Source organism: Silurus meridionalis, chromosome 26, assembly GCF_014805685.1.
Source record: "Silurus meridionalis isolate SWU-2019-XX chromosome 26, ASM1480568v1, whole genome shotgun sequence".
NCBI classification, from domain to species: Eukaryota; Metazoa; Chordata; class Actinopteri; order Siluriformes; family Siluridae; genus Silurus; species Silurus meridionalis.
The window spans coordinates 9,466,415-9,483,841 of NC_060909.1; positions in this window are offsets into that span (position 1 = coordinate 9,466,415).

Below are 17,427 nucleotides of genomic sequence, written 5' to 3' on the forward strand. Positions count from 1 at the left end.
ACCTCTTTAGAAAGAAGCCCAAGTTTCTCTTTACCCAGATACCTTATATTTGTACCTATAAATTGCTTCAGTGAACGTTAAGTCTGTTTGTACAGTGTTGATTTCAGGACTTCTGCTTGCAGCCTGTTCACATTCAACACCCTGAAACACACTTAGTACTGTTTGACTTTAAAATATACAACTGTAGCAGAGTAGTGATTCATAATCCAGAAGACAATGGCATTCCTTTCGTGTCTGGTTCCTCTCCAAATTCTTCATGTCACATCAGAGAGTTGAAGACACATACATATTTTGTATCTCATTTATTGCCATATTTCTGGCTAATAAAGCTTAATAATAAAATAAATTATATTTTAAGTATTACGAGCCAACTTTCCATTGTATATTGGCGAAACAGTTATGAAATTATCAATATTTACACAGAAAATTATGTGTATTCAGAGTTGAGTTTTGCACATGGTTAAGTCCACCCTTCAAATTATTGTTTATATATAGTTACACAAATACCTCTAGCATATTAAATTTACATTTAAATCAACAGTATAAATGTCATTATTACAGTTAAAAGTGCACTGATAATTACTTGGAAAACAAATTAATGAAGTCACAAGGTTTCAGAGATCAGAAACTTGCAATGGATGTATTTCCTACACATCAAAATACATACATTGTGTTCATGTTTTTTGTATCACTGTTAAACAACAATTCATTTATAATAGTTAATATAATAAAGAATATGAGGATTTTAAAATGAACATAATTAGGATGCATACTAAATTCTTGCTTCTGCTCAATAAAAACACTGATTATATTTTTTTAAGTCTATTTATCTTTTTTCCCTGACTTGTGGCAGTATCTAACTGCCAGCAAATGTCTTATTTAGTTTCTCTGTCTAATCCCACACAAAACCTGCTGTGCTCTTAACATTAAAGCAATGATTTTAGATTTAAATCAGCAATGCAGAACTAACTTCTCTCTCTGCTACAGATCAAATGTGTTTCTGTCTTTCTTTTCTCTAATACTAGAACAGCGAACTGGGATAAATTGAAGTTTAAATGCCAAGAAAATGGTTTTCTCTTCTGCAGAACGCTTAGGAGCTTTTATTAATGTCAAGTGAGATTATTCAATAAAACAAAATTTTACGCTCCCTGTGTGAAGATGAATACAGACCTCAGTCTACAAGAAAAAATAAATAAAAAATAAATAAATAAATCTCAGACATTTCCCATTTTACGTAATGTCTCACACATTCAGGAACAAATTACATAGACTTTTCAATATTAATTGTTTTTTTAAATATGTTTAGAAAGGTTTACACCATGAAAATTGTTGGTCCTCTTCAAGGTGTATATACCTTTTGCCTTACATGGTTGTTAATCTATATTGCTTTGTTGTACATTAGTATTAAGGACCTTATTGTGTTATAGATCACATTTCTGTTTAAAAATCATCTGTGTTATGCTTCAGCTACAATAAAAGTAGAATTTAACAAATTTTGAAGTATTTCATTATTTGTTATTAAAAGAGTGCATAATTCTATTGTACATAAACTTTTACTTTGTCTAAAAGCTTCTTTTTAAACGTAGCTCCTGGAGTTAGATTCATATTTTATATTTTCATTGAAACATCTGTCTAAAATGGCTATAAAACACTACTGGGTGCACTAACACACACACACACACACACACACACACACACACACACACACACACACACACAAACTGCACACACATAATCCCAACTCTGTCGTCAGTCTTGCTTTTTCAGACATCAATCTTGGAAAGGTCACTAGCCAAACAAATTCAGTCTAAAGACAAGGCCAAAAATAAGACTTTTTTTAAAGGAAAAACCCTCAGAGGCAAAACTAAACTAGAATTCTTACACTACTACTTAACATCCTTATCTGCTAAAGATTATTTAAAAAGATATTTAGATCCATTTATTGTAGAATATTTAGATATATAGATCCATTTATTTTAGAATCACCATTTAAAAGTCTACAGTCTATAGACTCTAGTTTCTTGTATAAGCTATGTGCTGTAAGTCTTTTTTGTAGTTCTGCTTTCATAACTGTGTTTTTTTTTTTTTGTCTTTGTTGCTCAGGACTCGATTTAGAAATTGTTCCACATGCTGTTGGTGATTGAAGAACACTTGCTTGGTTGTGACAAATCAACAAGCCCAGGTGTCACAGAGTGTAAAAGAGAGAAAAAAGAATGGAGAGGGATGTAGAAGAGTGTGAAAAGAGATATAAACAAAAAAAAAAAAACCCAGTCCACATACAGTATTGAGTTGTTATAAAAAAAAAAAAGAAAAGAAAAAAAAGCAGAAGAGCATTTCTGCATAACGCAGACACAGAATGTAGCCTTAATCTTGAAACCATTTGAAGTTGAATATCTTAACATTCTATTCATTTAAAAATATTTTAAATGATTTTTGCCAAAACTGCATTGTGGCTTCCTCCATCCTTAAAATGAAGCCTGTGTATTCCATTATTCCTAAAGCACATTGAAATTAAAATGGAAAATGAAATATACTATAATAAAAGAGAGAGAGAGAGAGAGAGAGAGAGAGAGAGAGAGAGAGAGCAGATCTGCCATGTTCGGTTTAGTTGTAAAATATAAAAAGCCTAAGTGTATTTCTTCCCCAATCATCATGCTCCAATTTGCCTATCAGTGTTTTATAAGGCTTGTGCTCTTATGACTGAACTGACTCTGAAATGACTTTTGATTGCAACTTACTTTAGCCTGTTAATGTAAGCTATTACCGAGCTCACATGTTACTATAGCAACAAAGGTGATGGAGTGTACAGGGAGAGCTGAGTGATAGATTGCCTGTGCATGCTGTGTCATATCTAATTAACTCAAACACACTGGACTGCACATTATTCTTGCACTGCAAATCGATAAACATGCTCACAAAGCAAATAAGAAAATCCTTTTCTTTCTTTCTTTCTTTCTTTCTTTCTTTCTTTCTTTCTTTCTTTCTTTCTTTCACTAGACAAAACTACAATGGTATGTTTAAGTGGATTTTCATATTTACCCCAAATCTATCTATCTATCTATCTATCTATCTATCTATCTATCTATCTATCTATCTATCTATCTATCTATCTATCTATCTATCTATCTATCTATCTATCTATCTATCTATCTATCTATCCCTATATCTAGATATTTAACAATTTTATAAACACATTTTATTCAAAATAGAGTATAAATAAACGTTAAAAAAATTACAGTAATGTGCAAAGGTTTTAGGCAGGTGTGAAGAAATTCCCTAAAGTAAGAATGCTTTAAAAATTTTGACCACTCTAGCTTTCAATTCCTACACTTGCACACTTTGTACACTTGCGCAAAGTCATGGATTTTGTAGGATCAGAATCAGGTGCATGATTAACCAGTTATGTCAAGCAGGTGCTAATGATCATCAATTTCATATGTAGGTTAAAATGCAGTCATTAACCAAAACAGAAACAGCTGTATTATGAGGCTTTAACCTGGAGGAAGTACAGCCAAACTGTGCTAGTAAGGTGGTGATGTGAAATACAGTTTCATGTCACAGGACAACATGGCAAGACTGACAAGACACAAAGAAGTTATATTGCATCAGCAAACATTCCTCCCAAGCCAAAATTTTGGTTTCAAGATGTTTTAAAGAAGCAAAAGAAGAAATTAAAAGCAGCAGAAGAAAAGCACATCCTGCTTACTTCTTTTTTACATTAGAAGATGTTCAATGTCATATGTCTAGCCAGAAATTGTCTTAATGGAAGAACTTGGAAACAAAGCTAAGTGAAATATTAGACCTGGAGTGCAGGTGCTGGACTGAGTCAAAATCTGAAATATTTGGCTGTAGTCAAATTGTTTCAAGTTGTTTGCTAAATAATAAATGTCTGCAGGCAAAAGTGAAGCATGGTGAAGGTTCCTTGTAAGTTTGGGCCTGAATTTATCCAAAAATAGATGGAGATTGCCAACAGGCAGCATCTAATTGGCCCCAAATTCAATCTGCAGTGTGACAGTGAACAAAAAACATACAGTCAATATCATTTATATTTACAGTGTAGGGAGTCCTGAAAGTGATGGTATGGCCCCCACAGAGCCCTGATCTTAACATTATCGAGTCTGTCTGGTATTACATAAAGAGATAGAAGGTTTTGTGGGCATCTACAGCCACAAAAGATTTGTGGTTAGTTCTATAAGATGTTTAGAACAACCTACCTGCTGAGTTCCTTCAAAAACTTTGTGCAAGTCTACCTAGAAGAATTTATGCTATTTTGCAGGCTGGTCACAGAAATTTTGATTTGATTTGGATTTTTCTTCTGTTTATTTTATTTTAATTTTGTTACTTGATAAATGTAAACTATGACCACTTCTTTTGGAAAAAATCTAATTTTGCAGCATTGTTCCACATATTTGCACAGTACAGTAAAGTAATTTGTAATTTTATGACCACAAAAAAGTTGGTAGAGGGCTGTGTTTACCACTGGGTAAAATCCTGTCATCTTTTAACTGTGTGTATATGTTTTAAAACTGATGAGACTGTGGTTTCCAGCTGCTGTAGTTTTGGTAGATAAATGCTGTTCTTTTTGTGTCTGATTTAGGTTTCTAGTTGCTTAATGGTCCTGGGTCTTCTTCAACATATTTTTCATTTCATGATGTGCCAAATGTTTTCCACTAGTAAAGGATCTGGGCTGCAGGCAAGCCAGTTCATCACACATACTATTGTAATAGTGCACCCTATAACACCAGGGATGTAGGTTTTTTTTAACTGTAACAGTCTCTGTTTTAATCCAGAAGAGATAAAATTCATGGAATTAAAGATTTTGATTTTGTTTGACATCAGAATAGTTTTCCACTTTGCTTAAGTCAATTTTATATCAGCTTTGGCCCAGAGAAGATGGCAGTGTCTCTAGATCATGTTCATATACAGTATGTCTTATTCTTAGCATTATAGAGCTTTACCCAGAATTTGTGGATGCACAGAAAATCACAGAAAATTATTTGTGGAGGTGTTCCTAAACCCATGAACTCATTTCCATTAGAGAATCATGCCTGTTTTAATGCAGTGGTGCCTGAGGGCCTGGAGATCACAAGCATTTAATATAGATTTTTGTCCTTCCAGATTATTTGAATCATGTGATATTATGTACTGTAGATAACAATTGTAGAGAACTTTTTGGAATTGGGTTTGTGTGTGTGTGTGTTCCCAATTGCCTATTCTCTTAATTTCTTGCTGGTTGTAAGTTATGTTGCATTACCTATCCAATAGGATTTCAGCTGTCACTTCAAGTACTGTCGTAAAGTCAGCAGAAATAAACAGCATAAGCTTTGGGTAGATTTAAATTCATGTAGATTGAAGCTGTTGCTTTAACGAAGCAATCTGCAATTTGGTCACTCCGAGGCCCACTAGCTGGCATCCAGTCGCATTGGCATTTTCACATCCTTTGTTTGGATTGTTGGAGCATGTAGTAAACCACATCTGTGTTTAATAGCTGTTTTTTTATTTCACAATGGCTGACAGAGGGTAAAAAATAGATTTGTTTGCAGATATACTTACAAGGACATTTACAAGGTGGGCTATTCAAGAAAAGTGGACATCATGAGGAAAGATCAGCCAAACAATTCAAAACATTTATTCTTTTTTTATGTGCCATTGATACTTTTGAGTTTTATTTCCCATAGAATTTGCACAAAAACACAAAATTTGCCTTCATTTCAAATTTCCCAGGAAAATAGCAATGCACTGAAAAAAATGCACAAAAAACCCAGGAGCATTTTATGATGTTAATATTGATACTTCTGCTAGAGATTATGTATTTGGTGAAAAGAGACTTGTGTTAATTGGGTTTCTAGTTTTAGTAATGGCATTCATTCTTGGTGCATGACAGAGGTAGGAAGTAACGAAACAAAATCTTTCTAACTATGCTTACGTAGACTTTTCTGGTATTAGTACTTTACTTCACTATTTTTTTTGCCAACTTTTTACTTCCAATCATTACATTTTTACACAAATATCTGTACTTAAACTTTTCAATATTCAATATTTTTACTTTTCACTGCGCACCTTTTTCAGCCCATCAACCTATTTCCTGTCATTTTGCTGCTATTTCAACCTACCATTTGTGTATCATTTTCTGGCTTTTACACACCAAAGATGCAGGCTAGCTTACGAAGCCAACAATGAGCAAGGCAGAAGGCAACAGAAAGTATTGGGTTAACGTGGTTGAGACAGAAGGAGTCAGCGATGTAAACATGACTGAGAACAGACACATTCCTTATTTAAGAGACATTCCTCATTCCTTCATTACATTCCTGATCACCTGATCATCATCATCTTTTCTCTGCTTGTATACTATATGGTGGATGTTCAGCCTGGATACATTCATTAGACAACAAAATTAGAAATTTGTTTTGTATTATAATTATGTGTGGTGCAGTTAACAGTGTGACACAAATAGGTAATAGAAATGGCTGTCTTTTACTTAAATACATATCAGAGCCCAAACTTCTTTTCTTCTACTTGAGTAACAAAGTATCGTCAGTTCTTCAACTTTTACCTTTGCCACCTCTGGTGCATAAGATATAATAATATTGATGATTTCTATAGCCAGGGTGTCATTATGATGGTATTATCAATGTGTATGTGTATAATCCCATGTCTTCAGATTTTTCCTCCCTCCTTTTTACATTTATCTCTAAAACCATATCTTTGTACTTACTTACTTATTTTCTTGTTTCCCTTACCTTCTCTTAACCTGTTGTTTTTATTCTCATTTTTAGATATTTTTCCTTCTCCCTCTCCATTTCTCTGCCAATTCCATTTTTCTCCTTATCTGCTCTCTCTAACACACTCATTTCCATGATTTTCATCTTCTCCTCTCTGAATCATACCTTTCTTTTCCTACATTTCCCCAACATACTGTTTTCTTCATTAAACATTTTTCCAATGTGCTTTCTTTTCCACCCATCCATCCATCCATCCATCCATCCATCCATCCATCCATCCATCCATCCATCCATCCATCCATGTCCCTCTTTTCTACCCACCTCTTATTCCTTTTCCTTTGTCTTACATTTCTGTGTCTTTCTTTTTCTCTTTCCTTCGTCTTCACCTGTTCTCCTTTTCTCATCTCGAATTTCCACCCCTCTATCTCTATCTCCTGCCCCTCTCTATTTATTTTCTACCTGTTTCTCTTCTCTTATTTCCTTCCCCTTCACCAGTCTATCTCCTCTCTCTTTTTCTTTTCCACCTAGCTCTTTCTCCCTCTCTTTGTCTCCAGTCTCTCCACCACCCCGTCCTCCTCCTCTTTCTCCTCCTTCTCCTCATGTCTGACAGTAGGGAGACTGAGGCGGATCATAGCCATGTCACGGTGATGCCTCTAGAAGAGGCAGGTGCTCTATAGACACCATTCACTAGTGGGGGTCTATTCATTCACGCTCAGCAAAGCACCATCTGCTCCTGCTTAGCCCAGAGCACCCACAGCTGACCACAACGAGGAGGAAAAAAAAATACATGCAGCACCCCAACAGCTGTTACCAAACAAAAACCAAACAAAGAGGGCACTGAGAGGTTACACATAAATTTGGAACAAGAAATAGAAACAGTCCAGAGATGAGAGCAATGTATAAACACACTGTACACACATGCAGAGGTTCATATATAAAAGAGTAAATTGTGTACTGTTAAAATGAGCCCAGTGTGTGTGTGTGTGTGTGTGTGTGTGTGTGTGTGTGAAAGAGAGGGGGAGAGAATGAGCTACAATTATCTGATTAGGCTTTTTTTCAGCCTCAGGCTTACACGACAAAGCAAACACAAGCATTTTAAAGCAGCTGTACCGGTACAGTGTCATTATCCTAGAGGCAACATTCAGTGGAATTTTATTAATTGTTGAATCAATGACACTTGTTAATGAATGTCTTTTTTTCCTTTCTTTTAAATGCCTTTATTTCAAACTGTTTTGTTGTTTTCCTTTCCTTTAATTCTGTAGCAATTCAGGTGAATGCCAAGTGCCTCTATGACTAACGTCCATCTTGAAAATTTTAACAAGCTGAACAGTACAAAATGAAGATGAAGACTAAAGAGTAAATAAATAAACATTTCAAGAACGCTGTCTACATTATTAAGCAATATATAAGAGATGATGTTTCTTGGAGGACAACACAGACTTTTGTGACACAACAGCTTGTCAAAACAAAACAAGTTCTGATAAAATGATTTGTGTCAGACAACCAAAACATCCACTGTAGGTCACACAAAACCCCATCTGTACACAATGTTTTGATTCCTTTTTCTGCATTTTGAGGTCAGCTATTGTGTTTTCTGTCCATCATAAATATTCATTGGTGTGCTGGATTTTGTTGAAATGCAGGAGTAAGTGTGTGTGTGTGTGTGTGTGTGTGTGTGTGTGTGTGTGTGTGTGTGTGTGTGTGTGTGTGAGTGTGTGTGTGTGTGTGTGTGTGTGTGTGTGTGAAAGAGAGAGTGAGAGAGAGAGAGCGAGCAGAAAGAAAGATACATTGATCCTTTTAATTATTATTGTTCACAAACTTCAACCTTTAGAATGCACTACTATTTTTAGTTTATTTAGTTTAGGTGGGGGGCGGCAGAGGGAGAGAGGCAATAACAAACATTGAGAGAACAAGACTGGGAGAAAGGGAGTGCAAATGAGAGACAGACAGAAATAGACAAAAACGTGTTAGACAGAGACATGGTGAGAGACAAAGACATTGAGAATGAGTCAATAGACAGAAAGAGGTTGACAGACAGACAGAGAGAGAGAGACTAATTGAAACAAATGTGAACTTTTCATTCATTACAAGGGGCACATCTATTTATTCTAGGTCCATTTATTTATCTGTTTGTTTTGTTGTTGTTGTTTTATGAAAATAAAGCAAACTTTGACTTTTTAAATCAGAACTGAAAAAATCAAGAGGACAGAGAAAAGGAGAGAGAGAGAGAGAGAGAGAGAGAGAGAAAGAGAGCGAGAGAGTGAGTGTATGAGGTTGTATACTGCAGCAATTGAAACATATTTGCATTAAGCATTATGTTCCAGTGTTTTCAGTGACTGTAGTAGCTAGCACATTTCTCTCAAAAGCTTTTGATTGCTAGCTCTAATTGTCTCTTTGCTTTGAAGCTATTAAAAATATTGTTTCAGCTCAACATTTTTTAAAAGTCATGTACGGGTAAAGGTTAAGTCTTTTCTTGCAGATTAATTCATGTGAACTTGTCACTTGTTATAATTCTTAGCTCTTTGACTCAACTCTACACTGCAGTATGCACATAGAGCTATAAGAAACATCACAGCAGAGCACACTGTTAAATCCTTGATCATTTAACTATTCTAATCCCATGCCAAATCATAGTTCTAATTCAGGAGAGGCATAAAGTTAACACTCACTATGAATCCTCATTCATAATGCTTTATAAATACATTTACTTTTTCATGCTATTTGATGCAAGATTATTTATGATGGCTTATAAATCTGTAAACCTGTGCATACATCATTGTAATTATATGCATAACATGTTATAGAGCATCAGTATACAGTATTACAATGCAAGGTTTCATCATGCATTATGCGTTAATCATGTGCATAACACCTATATAAAAGTTTGGTGTATAAAAGTTTTTTTACACAATATAAACAAAATTATTGTGACACGTGACTCACAGCCATATGTGATTCTTTCATAAACTGTTGCCACAAAATTGGAGGCACACAATTGAATGGGACGTCTTTGGATGCAGTATTCCCCCAACATCAGTAGATGACTTTACTTATACACTTGTGGCTGAATGAGCACAAATCTCCACAAGCACACTCCAAAATCTAGTGGAAGATCTTCTCAGAAGACTGAAAGTTGTTATAACAGCAAATAGGGAATAAATGTGGAAAGGGATTGAATGGAAGCTAAGAAAGCAAAGGTGTAGGTTATTATGCATGTTAGCTCATAGTGCAGATAGTACAACATAGCTTGTGCTATAGTGCAACATGCGCAATATCAGACCCTATATTTTTCTTAAGAAAAATATGATAATGCCGTATGTAAGCTGATATTAATGTGTAATTAAGCTTTATAGAAATATGATTGCTTACAAACATTTGTGTATACAGTATATAGGATAATGCCTAGCATTTCTGCTATATTAAAGGATACATAAGATATTTATAACGTTTTATATAGTGTACATAAATATCTTGTTATATACTATTTATAATCCATCAGTACAAGATTTATTCATTCAGAGGTAATGTTTTGCATCCTGCTTCAGAACTCAGAAATCAACATAAAGCTATATATTTATAATAACATTGTCCACATATTGTCCACTGGCTGCTCATGTAAATATTCTCATGTGATTAACTTAAAATCCTATTAAACCCACTATAATACTGATGCCAGCCCTTGTTTTCAGCCAGGTATTACTGTTGACTGAAATGAAATTCAATTTGTCCATCACTGTCAACAGACAAGTAACCAAATTACAGTCTTGCAGGATTGCAATTACAACTTGGGGGTCATTTAGCTGATATTTCCCAACTGGGAAATTAGATTTATTTTAATTAGGATGCCACATGAAGGCAGAGTGGCATGGAGATGAGATATTTGTGATAAAAAAAAAAAAAAAAAAAAGATGGTCAGATTATTGATTCAGTCAAATGTCTGAAGGATCCGAATAAAGATGATGACTATGATTCTGAAATGCAATTATGTTTGAAATTATTTAAAGGCTTAAAGAAAAGTTCAGTTTAATAGATCCATGAAGCATGGGCAGTGAGTCCTGGATTTATAAATGTAGTTCAATCACAAACCACCATTACAAAAGCTATAATATGTATTAATGAGGCCTTATAGTTATTAACCTTTTTTTTCATATGAATTGAATCCAATTCTCAATAAATTGGAAAAGTAATATAAATAATGACAACTTGAATGAAAATCTTAATTAAAAATAAAAAAAACATGTTCTAGAAGTGATAAGTTGAGAAATAAAAAAAAGCTCTGGGTCTTAAATCAAGGAGCAGTTCTGGAGGGATCATGGATATCGAGTGTTCGGTGAACTGGGATATTTGTATGCTGTTGTCCCCTCACTCTCACACGTTCACTCAGGTTTGTTGAGGTGGTGTGGTGGCTCGTTTCTTATCCCAGAGATCCCTTATGTCTGTGTTACCCTCTGGTTCTCCCTTTTAGTTATGCTGCCATAGCGAGTCTTGCCAGAGTCCCCAACTACACAGTGTTGTTAACTTTCATACAACAATAAGGACACATAATAATCCATATCCTTCTCTTCCTGTCACCCCTCTCTTTCTCTTTCTTTCTCTCAGTCGAGTTAAACATGCTTCTGAGGTTCCAGTGACCACTGTTTCTGCTACTCTTCCCTCCGCAGATCTTTCCACTTCATCCAGGCCTGTCTCTGGATAGTGTCCTTTTCGATTGGAGGTCACTGTGTGCCGCTAGGGACGGTTTCTCATCAACGCCTTGGATGGTTCCATGAAATTCCGGAGTATGAACAGGAGCTCATACAGTCTGGTACACTGACTCAGGACTACAGTTTGCTTCTGATCACCAATCCTGTACCCCGCAACATCATTTATCTGTAATAAATGGACATCCGGTGCAACACAGATGAGGATGGGTTCCCTCTTGAGTCTGGTTCCTCTCTAGGTTTCTTCCTTATGCCATCTCGGGGAGTTTTTCCTTGCCACAGTCGCCACCGGCTTGCTCATCAGGGACAAACTTACACTATAAAGAACATCTTATTCATTTTTATCACCACATTATCTGTGTAAAGCTGCTTTGAGACAATGTTTATTGTTAAAAGCGCTATACAGTATAAAAATTTATTGAATTGAATTAAATAAATAAAAATCTTATTATATGCATCCAAATAACAAGGCTTATTTATTTATTTATTTATTTATTTATTTATTTATTTATTGTTGTTGTTATTCTTCTTATTATTATTATTACAACACATTCAGTTATCTATTTGTTTGTTGGATTATTAATTAAATGTTTGTATGCTTGTTTAAATCCCAGTAATTTTTGGGTGCAAAATATAAAGCATGCTAGTTAGCTGTTAAAATAAACATATTTTACAGAGCAACTAGTTGCAAAACTTGCCACTGTGAACATTTTAAATGTTTGATATCTTTTCAGTACAAAATAACCATTTAACAACCATTGTTTGCTAATGACAGTAATTGTCTGTTTGACTTAACACCCAACCTATACACCACACAAGTTCTGTGGTCACAAGACATTTATTAGAAAAAAGTATTTTTTGAATAATTAAATATATTCTTTTAGATACATTTTCACTAGTCCAGTTTAAAGGTTTGTTCAATTGGGAAATAAAAATTGCATTAAAAGTTATGTACGCTTAGTAGCAGTTAAGCAGCACACAAAATCATACACATGCACAATTTTTGTAATTAAAGTCTGGTTTTCAATGCAGGCTTGCTAGAGCTATTTATCTTCTAATTCCTTTTGCACTAATTCTCAGTTCATGATGTTCAGCAGGTTCATCAATCAATGCCAGTTTGTCCGCCTCCCCCCACCCCCTTCATCCCCACAGAAAGCTGTCCGTATGCATGAATACCTCATTTTTTTATCAGCCATGCCCTAAATTTCTCACAATCACTCCATCTTATGAGTCTAAATGAGCCGAATCTGCCATGCTTGATAAATGAGATCAGAGCATGAGCCCTCACCGGATGTTTGCTTATTAAACAAATGTCTATATTTGGAATAATAAATGTCCACATGTGCAGAGAAATGGAATTTTTACATGAATTAGTGTTTATCATTTATTATCATGAGGGATATACAGTACATGAGAAGAAGATTTTGTTATTTCTAGCATTATGACATGCCCCTTTTCTGGGGTTTGGATAAAGTTGGATACAGTTCAGGAGAAAAGTAATTGTATATACAATGCAACATTACTATCATAAGCATTAAGACTTTTTTCCTATATTTATGACTAAAACCCTTAAGAGAATGGTTATATCGGAAACAATAGCACAAGTTTACTGATCATTTTACTACAACAATGTTTGTTTCATTTCTTAAATATTGGAGCAATTTGCCAATGATTACATTTTTTTCATTTATTAATGAATGACCATTGTTTTTATCCATTTACAGATACATTTAATGCTGTGGAACCTCCATGAACATGTTTTATATATTTTATATATAGAATATAAAATCCTGCTGTAAATGGTTGTTCCCTCTCATATTTGATAAAATATTTTAATATTTTAATATTTAATATTTTAATATTATTTATTTTTTTATTTTTTTTATTTTTTTATTTTTTTATTTTTTTATTTTTTTATTTTTTTATTGCTACCAGACTCTATCATCTGTCCTGAAGACTTATATGTAATGGATTTTTACTACATTAATTAAAGAGTTAAGAATGACCACCTACAAAGTGCCAAAACTGGAGACTCCTTTAACAGATATAAAAACAGATAAACAGATAATCATTCTGTAACTCATCCTTGTGAAACTGTTAATGGTTTAAAAGGCTGCACAAATAAGACAAAATTAACAGTTTCTAAACATTGTATTAGACAATGAAAAGTAGCACCAAATAAGTGATCAAAGTTACATATAATGAACACAGTATGAATATTGCAGCCTATTCAGCTTGTGTGTGTGTGTGTGTGTGTGTGTGTGTGTGTGTGTGTGTGTGTGTGTGTGTGTGTGTGTGTGTGTGTGTGTAGGCTGATCTGTTGAGGATGAAGTGAATGTGTGTGTGTCTAATGTGAACAGTCGACGTGACCTTTTCTTTAGCAAAGACCAGGGCATCTCGCTATCAGGAGCGTATCAAAACAGAAACTCCAGCTTTTGGAAAGGTCAGGACACATGTTGCAGAGATGTTTGGTATTAACTTTCTGACAGAAAGGCCTGTCTTTATGAAGATGAGAGACCAAAGGGATAAAGTTATAGTAGTTATAAGGGCGATATTTTGTGGAAGCATTTGCATTATTACTATTATAAATGTTGTAAAATGCACCATTGGTTTAGATATTTGTATCAGCATTATTGAGAAATACAATAGGAGTATATGAACACTTAATAAACGCATGAAAAATATATTTATTCTATGACAAGAAAGTCAGTGTGTGTCATGTTGGTAAAGTAGATAATGTTACTGCATTACAGATTACAAGTCCTTGTGTCTGCATGCTTTTTTTTTTCAAAATCCCTAAAACAATGCTAATAGGTAGACTGCCTAAGCAAAATTGTGAGTGAGTGAGTGAGTGAGTGAGTGAGTGAGTGAGTGAGTGAGTGAGTGAGTAAATGGTGTTTTTCAGGGCATATTTCTGCATCACTTCCAGCGTTTTTGGTTATAGGCTTCAGATCCACCATGTCACTGACCAGAATAAACCACAATCTGAAAATGGCAAAATAAAACCCATATATAAATATTTAAAAATATAACCCAAAGTTCATGTAGCACAAAATATTAATAATAAATCACTGAAATGAGAGAAATAAAAAAATCTGTATATCTCTGAATGTGATGTAGCTTCTTTCCTTTTCCTATCAATCATACATTTTAGGGTTTTTAAAAATAAAAAATCAGAAGATCCCACAGACAAGATACTATTAGTTATGATGCATTCATACATTTTTAAGAGAATCTTATTGATTGATAATATCTATTCTTACAGTAAAAAATGCATGCTAAGGTATATTACTAGAGAAGCTTTACATTTTTTTTTACCTTGCACTATCAAAACTTTTCTTTAAATGCTCTTTTTTTTTTTTATAGAATTTTTTTTTATAGTTGCCTTGTTGTCAGATGCACCCATATTTCATTTTGTTGCACTATGGGGGTGCACAATTTTTAGGAAAAAAATAAAATAAAATTGCTGGTAATAACTTGCAAGTCTAGAAAGTTTTAACATACTTTTTTTATACAAGAACCCACAGGGGTCTGAGTATAAACAGACGATGTATATAGTGAAAGAAGATAAAACAGTAACATGTACTACATGTAAATATAAATTAAATTTCACAACCTTCTTGTAGCTCATCACTTTACAGAGGAGGTCAGAGGGTGCGTTTCTGGGTCAGTGGCCTCCTTTCAGTTGGGTGACGTGGAGCTTTTGTAACAAGGGCCAGGTTGCACACAATAGATAGCAAAGACTCGACAACAGCTGCACTGTTCTCAGCAATACAAATGAGGTGGCTGAGCCCTGATGAACTTTCCTCATTGTTCTCTCCCTCTGACCCCTCTTGCTTTTCGATTCTGATTTGGCAAATTCAAATCAGAGGGTTTCATTGGATGTGACGTCGGGTTGGAAATTGTTTTTGGGTAGGGTTAGTTGTCATATCTTGTAATTCATTTGACATGGAGCAGCAATCAAGCAGAAACAGACAAGGAAGAGTGAATCTGTGTGTGTGTGTGTGTGTGTGTGTGTGTGTGTGTGTGTGTGTGTGTGTGTGTGTGTGTGTGTGTGTGGTGTATGTATCAAGTATGAAATGCAAAACCCCTAGTGTGCATTTTTTGCAGTAAAATGAATAAATAAATAGGTGGAATTACTATTACTTCTTGTTTGTTTGTGTATGGACAGACATAGAAATGAAAGGATGTACCCTGGTGAGCGATTAACTGTTTGAAATGTGCATTTTTGCAAACAACTGGACTGGAATGTTTATTAGTCACAATAACAAGCCAAATACTGATAATCTGGAAAAGAGACAGTGGGTTCAACAGCAGGAAATTACACACAAATGTCAAAATTCAAACAACATAAAACAACACTGTATTCAAAACTTTTAGCTGTTTCTGTCTAAACACATGACATCAGTATTCATATAGGTCAGTATTTAGTACAAGGCATGCATGCAGTCTGTTGGTTAGTTTGTTTGCTTGTTTTATTATGAATAAATAATCATGTATTATTTGTAATTATTGCTGTTTCTTACATAAGGATACATACAATAAATGCTATGTGTAGGTAACTAACTTCTGGGTTAGTAAGTAGTTAAACATTAAGTAATATTTTAATCAATTGCTACCATAGTTGTAGGTCCATCATAAACTATATGGTGACTACAGTGTAAAAAATTAGTAAGTAGTAGAAATAGTATTATAATAATTATAATTATAGTTTTTTATAAATACACCATATGCACAAAGCCAGCTCCAGGAAGATGTGTTTTACGTGGTTTGGAGTGTAAGATCTTGAGTAGCCTGCTGTAGCGCTCCGACCTCAACCCTGCTCAACACTATTGGGCTGAATTGGTATGTAGGGTGAGGAAGCCTGGGGTGCAGTCAACATTCTGATTAGATGTTATTGTAACAGCAAATAGGGTAAATTGTCAAACTTTAGCCAACATAATGGCTTATTATAAGGTTTAATTTATTGAAGAGTTATTGTGGTAACACTATGACTCATTGCTGCTAATTAACAAAGCATTCATACTGTTTGCACTTAATCATAGTAGTATGGCTTTAAACAAATCAGATGTAAATACTGATCACTTTCATTTGAAGACTTACAAGGTGTTTGGTTGATTATAAATTGCTTATATCTATATAATATTAGATAATACAATATAAAAATGTTTATAGATTGTGTGTTGTCAACATCCAGGCACAGTATACATAAACAATGAGAATTGTTTTCTTAATGTCTGGGGGATAGTTTCTGAAATAACTCTGCCACAAATGAAAGTTGAAAGAAAATAAAATATTTGCCTTTCCGTTACATTTAATACAGAGCCTTGGCATTTTCAAAATGCTCCCAAAATGTCTAATGTACAAGATTTTCAGAATTGAACATGCCAAATCAAGCCCAAAGAGGTCTACATTTTGTTTTTTTGGAATATTTAAGAAAAGAGAAACAGGGCAAAAGTGAGCCATTTTTCAGCCAAGTGGCCCGTGTCTGTGGCATTGTCGTGTTCCTTATATATGATAAGAAAAGAAGAATATATTTTTTTTCAGAACATAGTCACTGGCTGAGTATTTTGTTGAACTTCATACAATGTTGAAAAATAAGACCCAAGTTGGCATGGCAACAAATCTCCCAGGAAAGGAAAAGGTCATAGCGGCTATAAATTCATTGCTTCAGTTTGAATGAGCTGGTTTCCTATTATCATCTCAATTCTGCTATATATTTTTCCATGTTCTCTTTTTCTCTCTCTCGCTCTCTTTCTGTCTCTTTCTGTCTCTCATTCAGTCATGCGATTGTTCACTTGCTCTCCCGTCCTCATATAAATGTGGTGATACACAGCTCCAGTTCAGAACAAGCTCATGATTTTGATTTTCTGTTTGCAAAGTAATAAACATTGACAGGAGAATGGGCCCTAGGCTCAGGACTCTAATGAGAAAATGAAATTAGTTTTTCAGCTGACTGCTCAGAAACATTTTATACATTATAATCAAGCATTTATTTGAGTGTG